Here is an 11,565-nt window from a genome sequence, read left to right as displayed (position 1 = left end):
CACATCATCAGACTGACGCCACAATCATCATTATCTATTTTAAATGCGACTTAACGATTATCCCCCCACATCAGATATACCAACAGACAGCATATTTTTTAGCCATCCACAGGTCGATGATCCAGATACGGCTCAAAAGGCCACATTCAAGGTTGGACATACTTAGATCCATCGTTGTTTTTGATATTTCACAAAAAACTTGGTTTATTTAAACAAAATATAATAGAAAATTAAATCAAAATTGATTATTTCCACAATTTTAGAAAACAAACATTTGAACACAACGAGACATCGTTTCAGAAATAAAAGATAAAATCATTTTAGGAATGAGGTGACTTCGATATGAATGTGTTTGTAAAATTATTAAGAAATCTACATAATAATATTCTATATTGTGTATTTTTTTATTAACAAAGTTGTCCGGTTTCACGTAATGGTCAATTTTACGGTAAACTGGAATCCAAAAATCAAGATATGTACGTAAAAAGATCTTGTAATAACAGTTTCTTTGAGAAATACTTATAATAAGGTATGAAAGCTCAAACTAATCATTGGGTTCCGCATTGATCATGTGCAATGATAGTTTATCTGACTATTGAGCAGATAGCCACCATCTTGGACTCAATTATTTCCTAATTAATTATTTCCACTCCTAATTTTTCTACTTAACTTTGCCTGATGATCCTGTAATGTTCATGTATGTATTACTGGTGGAAGGACCTCTTGTGAGTCCGCGCGGGTAGGTACCACCGCCCTGCCTATTTCTGCCGTGAAGCAGTAATGCGTTTCGGTTTGAAGGGTGGGGCAGCCAGTATAACTATAGTGAGACCTTAGAACTTATATCTCAAGGTGGGGGCGCATTTACTTTGTAGATGTCCATGGGCTCCAGTAACCTTTTAACACCAGGTGGGCTGTGAGCTCGTCCACCCATCTAAGCAATAAAAAAAATCATGTCCTGCCAAATTTAATAAAGCTCTGAGTTTTGTTCCTTAATCTCTTCGTGCTTGAGGGATCATACGGTGTATCCACATCAACATATGCGGTCATGCCAATGCTGAAATTTCTTGGACAAGCAAGGTTTTTCGATTTTTCATTGTCGTTTTAGGCAGACGAGTATGCAGACCATCTGATGATGGGTTACCGCCGCGTGTGGTTGCTTGCGCTAAGTGGTTACGTCAGCAATGCCAACATGCAAAGAAGCAGCTGCCCACGAATGCTAAGAAACACGAATAACATCATGTAATTTCTTGTCATCTATTTTAATACGCTTTTATTAGCTTAGTTAGTTAGTATGTAACGGAATCTTTGAACATGATTTTGACCCCCTTCAAAACGTCGGATTAACTCGAAATTTGGTATACTTATTAAGGACCGAAGACAATTCAATATTTAAAAAAAGTAAAATTGAAAAAAATTAGTTGAAAACGCTTTTTTACAAAAAAAACATTTTTTTCTTACACTATTTTTAAGTCAAATTTATTTAAAAAAAAACTGTTTTTTAGTTGGATTTTCTTAAAAGCGTATTTTGTTAGATTTTTTTAAATATTATTTATTTCTATAAAAAAATTAGTACAACCACAAATGGTAAGATGTGTTAAAATCTCGCACGCGCACCACCATGCTGCCTTGAAATAATCCTGCGTTTTGATCCTGCGTGATTCAAACAGTGTGACAGTTGTTTTATGTGTGTGTGTGTGTATGAAACTTAGGCCTTCGTCATTCTGTGTATATGGACAGGTCATGTTAGCACCATTGCTGAATACTAGGAGAATCCAGTTAGCAAGCCTTCGTTTACAACAATAAATAAGACTACTTCCTAATTGATAAGAAATGTTTTTGCTTCCGCGGAACCCTAACGACAGAGACCATATTTCTAGAACAATGTGAACATTCATCGGAGTAGCGTGATTCAGTTTTATTACCAGACTAGTCTTGTCATATAACTTCACTTGTAATAATTTCACAAAGATTCAAGTCCGATGCTTCTTAAGCTGTGATCATTTTCAAACCTGTACGAAAATAGTACGAATGGTGGATTTTCGTGAGTTCTTACAATACACCACCAGTTTGGTTTCGTGCGCAAAGTTTTAAAGCTTTATCCTCATGTGTCAAGACCAGCAAAACAACGTTCACGTTATAAAATCGGTAAATATTGTCTCCGTGTCGACACCGCCTAAAGCACGTCATTACGGATTCTCCCGATCCATTAACGGTGCTTTTAGGTACCACAAGCACCAGTCACCATCCTCGTGGAACCCGTCGCTTGCGACGAAGGACCCGACGAGCGAATTGACCCACAGACACAGCCCACTGAGTTTCTAGCCGTATCTTCTCAGTGGGTCGCGTTTCCGATCCGGTGGTAGATTCTGCGAAGCACTGCTCTTGCTAAGGCCAGTGCTAGCACCACTCCGGCTTAAGCCCCTTGCGCTCACTTACACACGTTAGGGTGAAGCTGAAATAGCCTCCCAAGGCTATCAGCATAGGTAGGAAAACAAATTTCTCCGTCTATAAAAACAGTGCTTATTAATAAATTATCATGAAGCAAAATAAATCATTATATGTTACATGAGGCTGATGTGGAAATGTCAGAGGTATTCTATCTCATTCTCTCGCCGGATAAACCTAGAGATATATATGTTTGTCTCTTTCTAATGTCACTATTTCGTTTCATCACATTTCAAATCACAACGGAACTAGAGCAGTTTTAACGTCTGTATAAATTAATAAGACAAACACATTTTCTTTTTTGGTAAGCTTAAACATTAATAACATTAATAATGGCATATTGTCTTAGAAAGATAAGATCAATGTGTCATGCGCGTATCTGGTTTGAGCAGAATTTGTTTCGTAAATACGTTTTTTATTCAAATATAATATTCGACGTTGTTCTCTGAATTGGACATTTAAATTTAGTTGTGGGAATTGAACGGGCTCAGTTTGTTTTTTTTTTTTTGTGGGAGCCATTTGTTTAATGACTCTAGTAGAAGTATTTTCGGACCAAGTACAGTTGGATACCTAGCAATGAATAATATTTTACAACGTGTATGGCACCGAAAATATATAATAAGCTACCTGATGCTATAAAAAAAGACAAATTATTTTTATTTAAAAAGAACTTGAAAAGATTTTTAACCTTAAGATGTTAACAGTTAACGATTTTTTAAATGATAAATGTTAATTTTAAATTCGCTTCCTTCTGTTCTTTGTTTTCGTTTTATGACATAAATAACTAATTCTTTCATTTCTCACTGGTGGTAGGACCTATTTTTCACTGGTGGTAGGACCTATTGTGAGTCCGCACGAATAGGTACCACCACCCCGCCTATTTCTGCCGTGAAGCAGTAATGCGTTTCGGTTTGAAGGGTGGGGTAGCCGTTGTAACTATACTGAGACCTTAGAACTTATATCTCAAGGTGGGTGGTGCATTTACGTTGTAGATGTCTATGGGCTCCAGTAACCACTTAACACCAGGTGGGCTGTGAGCTCGTCCACACATCTAAGCAATAAAAAAAAAATTCTTATTCTATTAATTTATTTTATTGTTTGATATTTTAATTAATTAATACGTTTATTGACTGCATTTAATGTAAATAATTTTGAATAATATTTGCAAGCCGACCTGGTAGAAACACGCTGTTCAATAAAATAACTAACAAAAACTTTGTAAGCCGTGTTTTAGCTAATAAAGTTTGATTTGATTTGATTTGCTCGATAAGTACTTGGAAGTATGGGTTATAAAGTCGTATATTTTGCAAGTGGTCGTGCCCTAAAGGATAAGACGTCCGGTGCATTCGTGTGTAGCGATGCACCGGTGTTCGAATCCCGCAGGCGGGTACCAATTTTTCTAATGAAATACGTACTCAACAAATGTTCACGATTGACTTCCACGGTGAAGGAATAACATCGTGTAATAAAAATCAAACCCGCAAAATTATAATTTGCGTAATCACTGGTGGTAGGACCTCTTGGGAGTCCGCACGGGTAGGTACCACCACCCCGCCTATTTCCGCCGTGAAGCAGTAATGCGTTTCGGTTCGAAGGGTGGGGTAGCCGTTGTCACTATACTGAGACCTTAGAACTTATATCTCAAGGTGGGTGGCGCATTTACGTTGTGGATGTCTATGGGCTCCAGTAACCACTTAACACCAGGTGGGCTGTGAGCTCGTCCACCCATTTAAGCAATAAAAAAAAAATATATATATTCTATGATTTTATCAAAATTCATCAAAACATCTCTTTCAACCTTAGAACAGTGGCTGCCTTTCAATTGCTTTGTGGAAGACAATTTACAAGAAGGGTTCGTCTGAATTCGAAGGTACATCTCGTACTATCTAAAACACATATGCCTATAAAAGTTTCAATTGAAACTATAAAGCTTTCACCAGGTTTTCTCAACTGGGAACGTAGGATCTCATCAAACCATCGATTATAATATAAATCGGCGAATTTAAATTCTACCCTATTTTCGGGGTAAAGGGAAAATATGAGAAACATCATAAAAGGTAATAACGGTGTTCATAAAGAGTCAGAAATGCGTTGTCGATATGAAACGTTCGGTTATAAAATATATTTTGTGGAAGTGAGGACTCGTACCCCACGGTGATATAGCTGCAGACCATGCAAGGCTTAGAAGTGGTTTTTGTAAATAATCTCTATGAACTTTTACCGAATTATATTCGTTCTCGCGAGAACGAGATGTTTATTTAAATAAAAAGTAATCAATATTATTCTCGTGACCCAATACTATCAATTTAAAGGAATCATAATATTTCGACATGAAAGAATGACAAACAAACAATAAAACACACTTTCACTATTTCATTTTACTATTCCTGATGCTTCCACAAATAATAAAGATAAATTTTATTTAGATTTTCAAAGCGAGATAATGTTTCGTCCAAAATTCCGAGTATATCTAATTTTTAATGTGGTCTGTGTATCTCAGCTGAGCGCCGGAAGCGGATATTGCAGCGATGCGATGCCTCCGTCCCATTTGTCACGGGACTGTCCGACGTTTGACGCGCCACAAAGACTTTGCACCACAAAGAAGTGTAGATTGCAGCTTTGGCTTTTGTTTTGTATTGATTTATATGCATCTGTGCTTCCTTGTCTACATTTCAGTTGTCTTCATAGTTAAAAAAGAGGCCAGTTTCAGTACCAGAAAGATTGCTTGCAGTCATTTCTGTTTTTGCACTAAGGCTCTTAATTCTTGCTTGAAATTTTATTACCTTGCTTTTGAGCAAATACCAAGTTTCAATAATGGGAGGGTATTTCAGTTGACTACAATTCCGGATATCTTGGGCTAGTTGCTCTATGCACTACTCTATAGGTGAGTTCGCACGGATAGGTACCATCACAATGAGTATTTCTGCCGTGAAGCAGTAATGCGTTTCGGTTTGAAGGGTGGGGCAGCCATTGTAGCTATACTGAGGCCTTAAAATTCATAACATCTCAAGGTGGGTGGTAGCATTTACATCATAGCTGTCTGTTGGCTCCGGCACCCACTTAACACCAGGTGGACTGTAAGCTCGTCCATCCATCTACGCAGTAAATAGATAAAAAAGTAATCTCTGTTATTGCATTAAGACTCTCAATCCAAATGTACTCTTGCTTGAAATTTAGTTACCTTCTTTATAAGCAAATCCCAAGCTTCAATAATAGGAGGGTATTTCAGTAGACTAAAATTCCATATATCTTAGACTAGTTGCTCTATGTACTGTTCTAAGGTTTAATACTGGTAATAGTGTAACAGTAAAAGTTCGGGACCAGATCTGCGTTAACCTGATCATCTACAATAGAAATATGAATTATGCTGGACCCCACCTACATCTTAAAGACATCTGAAGTGTCAAATTCAATGATGATCTACACCTTGCTCTAAATTTCTTCAGACTTACCATAACGACATTAATTACTTTCTATTATATGTAGTATACTTTTTATTTGCTTTCTAAGGCTAAGACTGATAGCTATAAATGAACTCTAATCAAACTAGAGTTAAGATTAATCTCCAATCCAAAATACATGATAATGTCAAAACCAACTAATGATGAACGGGTTCTAATCAGAGATTCACGCGTGAAATCAAAGCGAAAGGGCGCCAAAACAAAGGTAATATCAAAGTCACTCGAAGCCACTTTGACATCAAAGAAAAATCGGAAACAAGAGTGGGACAATGGCTGGTGCATATGCATGCCCCGGTGCACCATTGAATATGGATGAGAGCGAGGATAGTGAGGCAATTGCAAATTCTGGTTTTCGTCCGCGAAATCCGATTTCATTTGAATATTAAGTTTGTATTTCGAATATTTATGTGGTCAATTAACGAAATAAATGTAATTTAATAAATTTTTGAAGTGAAACTTCTTTATGAAACGATGTAACGAAAAAATAAGTCCATAGAGACACAAACACATAAATGCATAGGATTCAGCCGCCGAGAGAATGAGATAGAACACATTAGACGTTCTCGGTCTCCTATTTGTGCAACTCTTCGTAGCATCCCCACTATCGTCTACTAAACATTGTCCATATGTATGCTCCTGTGTAGTGGGATAGTCAGTATATCTATATCTTATTTATAAATTTCACTTCTACCGTGTGTAACTTGCACACACACACACTTTTTTTATCTATTTAATGTGTAAATGGAGGATGAGGTCGAATTGCAAGAAGCTATGGTTGTAACACCAGCGGTGAGACATCGCAGGACCAATTCAAGAAAACGTAGAAGTATGTCAGAACAAAAAAAACACCAAAACTACAAAGACGATCGTTTGGTTTACTTGCCAATTTAAACAAGAGACCCTATATTGAAATATGGAAGTATAGATCTATAAACAAAAATAATATCTAAAAAACTATTGACGCCACTATTAGGGAGCTGCGGCGTTCAGATCAAAACTAGGATCGGTAGGTCTTGATCCTTTGATGTGACGATTACTAATGATGACGGTTCAATTATTACTTTGTTTGTTCCCTGTACTTACGATGATTGAAGATGTTATTTTAATAAGTCCTTTTAGTGATAGTTAGGTGAGTTCATTATTCGCCTGGTTTTAATGGGTTATCAAAATTCCAGAAACGCTACAAAATGGATGCAGAAACCTTAATACCTAAGGTCGAAATCTCAATGGCATTATATATAAATACAGATATCGCCTGTCTCAGTCTTCGAACCAGGACAACTGATGGTAGCACTAACAAAATTGCCACGGGTTTCTCAAGAGATTCCCACATTGATATGGCAATGCAACCCCGACCACCCTTAGCTGTTGCTATTACATTTTCTTGTTTGTCTCATTGTAGGTGACTTCTCTTCTCAAATAGTTTCTCTTAATAAATTGTTCCTGCCCCCAATTTTATCTTTACAGAGAGGTTCATTGTAAGTCGCAATGCGTGACTTCCATTCTACTGTTTCTGCTCCGATTTTGAAATTTCTAACTCACGTTTCAAGGCGTAAGGTAATACAGGGTGGGGAAATTTGAGGTTAGAAAGTAAATTGGCTTAAAAACACACTTTTTTTGACAAATTTAGTTTTATTTACACCAATGTAATTAAAATTTTCACAATTACATTTTTTTGTTCAATATTGTAGCGTTCCATGTTTAAAATTTCCCAACTTTTAACTAAATAAATGTCAACGGATGACAGCTCAATTCTTGACATTTCATCGTTTGACAGCCAATTTACTTCCTAACCTCAAATTTGCCCACCCTTTACATACTTCATAGTAATAAGGCTCCTCCACCCACCAACGTGTGAGCTTTCATTGTGACTAGATCCTGAAAAAAGAAAGCAAATCTTTGACTTAGCAGTGTTTGCCACAAACCGAAAAGATATTAATTGGAAAATTGTAATATCCCGAAACAATGTTCAAACAATTGCATTATTTGTTTTGCTTATTTTTTAATTTTAAACTTTGTTAATCTAAGTATAAAGCGTACCACAAAGGACTGGATCAAAACGATGAAAAATTATTGAAAGGGGGTTGTAACCAAAGGGGGTGGGGGCATTGACTGTTTCGAAATCTACCAAATTTATCGAAACTTCAATAAAAACATGTTTAGACTTTTCTCCGTTGAAATAAAGTTGAAATTTGTCTGAATTATTGATTTTGAGACAGTAAAATAAATCTTTGTATTATGTTTGAAGGGGGTTCCTGTAATAATCGTGATTTTTTAATCAAATTTCATCTGCGCGAGGGTAGGAGGTAATATTTTTTCATTATTTAATTCTCGTTCGGTCGCGGTTTATTTTTTTCGTGTACTCCTTCAGTGTTTGAAGCGGTCGGTTTTGATGTTTGGGGCAGCGTTACACCAAAATGCGAAATTTTAAGAGATTTTATTTTTCACTCTTTAGTACCGACGAAGTTTTTTTTATTTTTGAAGTTATACTTCTTTAGGCGCGTTATGAAAAATTGATGAGCCGGTGACCATTTAACGTGTTTGTGCACGTAAACACGTTCTCTAACACTAAAAAAACGTTTTTATATTATCTTATACCTTTAGACGAGCAATTCTTGTATATATATATAATCTGAATCTTGGAAACGGCTCCAACGGTTTTCATAACATTTAGTATACAGGGAATTTCGGGGGCGATAAATCGATCTAGCTACGAATTATTTTCAGAAAATGTTGTTTTATTCGTGTCTTCAATAATCAACTTTATCGATAATCTATTGGTGAATAATAATACTATTAAGCCATTTCAGCAGATGACGTTGTTAAGCCACCCGAGTTAGACAAAGAAAATGAATTGTTTATTTATATTTGTTTTTTTTTTTCATATAAAATATAAAAAAAAATCCCAACCAAAGCTCGGTCATCGTCTAGTTATGATAATGCGGCACGATGTGGTTAATTAGCGGTTACGCGACGGTGTAAGCGCAGGACATATTAAAATTGAAGCTTTCATTTCACAGTTAATCTGACAGATCGTTTGCTCAAGCACCCGGTTCGAGTCCCGGCTACCGTTCAATGTTTCGTATTAAATTCATTTTCCGGAATCAATTTGATTAGAGAGAAAAATGATTGAACAGTGAAATTTGCTGTCGTGGCTTTTTTGGGTTTTATTTGACGCCTTAGGACATGTCTTCTCGCATTAAAACAGTATAATGGCAAAACTTCCTAATTTTACAGGAGAGTGTTTTAAAGGTTTAATATGTGATACTTTTAATATTAATCATATTTGTAATATTTATTTTTTATTGAAGTGAAACTTCTTTATCGGCGTTGGAAAAAAATTTACCGTCACATTTTTCGGTTACGCGTCACATTTTTCCGTTACGCGCCATCTTTTAATTAACGGCTGTATGTTCTGAAGTATGGATGCGCATTTGAGAAACCGACCTCATGTCTCAAGGTGGGTCACGGAATACATTTTGTAATTGCAATAATCCCAGGTAACCCACTTAATATCACGTGGACCGTGCTATTATTGTTATTACGTAAAATAATAGGAAGAAAAGTACCAGGGTATTATGATATCAAAGAGATGTATTATTATAACTTTACTCTGACGTACAGCCTTCTTTATTAATTAACGGCTGTATGTTCTGAAGTATGGATTCCGATTTGAAAAATTGACCTCATGTCTCCAGGTGGATTACGGAAATCATTTTGTAATTCCAATAATCTCAGGGAGCCCACTTAATAATATCACGTGGACCGTGCTATTTATTACTGTTATTACGTAAAATAATAGGAAGAAAAGTACCAGGGTATTATGATAGCAAAGAGATTTATTAATAATTAACGGCGGTATGTTCTGAAGCATGGTTTCGGATTTGAGAAATCGACCTCATGTCTCAAGGTGGGTCAAACTTCACGAACCTCAGGAACCCCATTTAACACCACGTGGACCGTGCTATTATTATTAATTTATAGGAAGAAAAGTACCAGGGTATTATGATATCAAAGAGATGTATTATTATAACTCTTCTCCGACGTTACAGCCTTCTTTATTAAGTATATTCTGAAGTATGGATTCGGATTTGAGAAATCGACCTCATGTCCTCAAGGTGGGTCACGGAATTCGCGTTGATTTCACGAACCTCAGTGACCACTTACCATCGCATGTATAGGTGGCGGCCCGGCGCTGCCTGCAACGCCACCTGTACACCCAGCTGCTGCTTTACGCCTCACAGAAAGGTCGGTATGCTGGCGCCATCTGTCGACAAATACTTTCCAACTCAAACATGTTGCCGGTACAGATGTAGTGAGAAATTATTTACCTTCGGGAAAACTCTGATCTCTATCGGAATACGATTAGTGACATTTTCATCTATATGTTAATACGTGAACCAAAAACCCCCTTTTTACGAAAATTGTGCGGAGGAGGAGTATGAAATTTCCCACACTTATAGAGAATATAGAGAAGGACTTCAGAATCCTATTTTTTTTAAATTATGCTTTAAAAATACATTAAATCAATAAAAAAATATTACACACAATACCATGTATTTGACACACACACACACACATATATACTCTGTTTATTGTCAAACTCTTGTTATTGCCATAGTCAAATTGAGAATAGGTTATTATACTATAGTGTAGACTTGGCGAAATCTGTTATTATAGAAATATAATAAACAGTCTTTGATAATAGAATCATAATAGTGTACAAACTTATAATCTTAATTAACTATAGTTATAGTCGAATTTCATCTACCTACCCGGGAACCACTAGTATCCATTAATATGGAACTTTATTGAAGTGAAACATTTTTCCGTTACGCGCCATCTTTTTCTTGCCCCTACCACGGTTGGTTCAGACGAAGAGTACTTTCACTTTCTCCAACGGAGTAGGGATAGCACTGTATATATCTCCTAATCAGAAGTTGGACGATATTATTAATTTTCTTCACCATTCATTGTTGCCGTACACAAGTGAAGGTGCCTCTTTACTCGGTAACAATAATTATAAAATACCGATGATTTTAAGTGGAGATTTTAATGTAAAATTTGCATCGGAAAATTCTTTGAAGCTAGTTGAATTTCTGAAAGATAAATTGAATTTATCCATGAAAAACAGTCCTCAAACGTCAACAACAAGATCTGGCACTACAATTGATGGAGTTTTTACTCGGTCACTAAATTTCGTGGAATGTAAACCATATATTTCATATTTCAGTTACCATAAGCCATTAATTACAAAAATATATAATGACAATGACAATGATAGTAATAATTCTATTACAATTAATGAAATGCTGTAATAATCTTAGTAGCAAAAAGGTAAAGTGAAATAATTGTATTATTTGTATTCATGTCTATGATAATAAAATCCTTTTGTTTAAACTTTATCTAATTTAACTTTATTTAACCAATTTCTAGAAAGTTGCATGTAGATCATTTTTCGAAAAATAAGGCCATAAAGAAGTTTCACTTCTTACGTGTGTACACTAGTACACGCACACATTTTTTTTTTTTACCAGTTACATTATCTGTATTTTAAAGTGCATTATGCATTAATTTTGTTAATAGTTGTCTAAGCATATGTAAACTAAAAAAAAAAACTAAAACTAAACTACGCTCTTTTGACAGTATTTATGAGAAA

General features: G+C 35.8%; 1 long non-coding RNA gene across 1 annotated transcript; it reads right to left on the bottom strand.

Moving 5' to 3' along the window:
• Positions 1-9,909: 9,909 nt before the first annotated feature.
• On the bottom strand, positions 9,910-10,927 carry LOC134200286 (uncharacterized). Its single transcript, XR_009975116.1, has 2 exons — positions 10,682-10,927; positions 9,910-10,173 (listed from the first exon to the last, which is right to left on the bottom strand). It is a non-coding gene; the product is annotated as an uncharacterized LOC134200286 (long non-coding RNA).
• Positions 10,928-11,565: the final 638 nt, after the last annotated feature.

The sequence above is a fragment of the Bombyx mori genome, chromosome 16, assembly GCF_030269925.1.
Source record: "Bombyx mori chromosome 16, ASM3026992v2".
NCBI lineage: Eukaryota > Metazoa > Arthropoda > Insecta > Lepidoptera > Bombycidae > Bombyx > Bombyx mori.
This window is presented reverse-complemented; position numbering and strand designations above follow the sequence as displayed.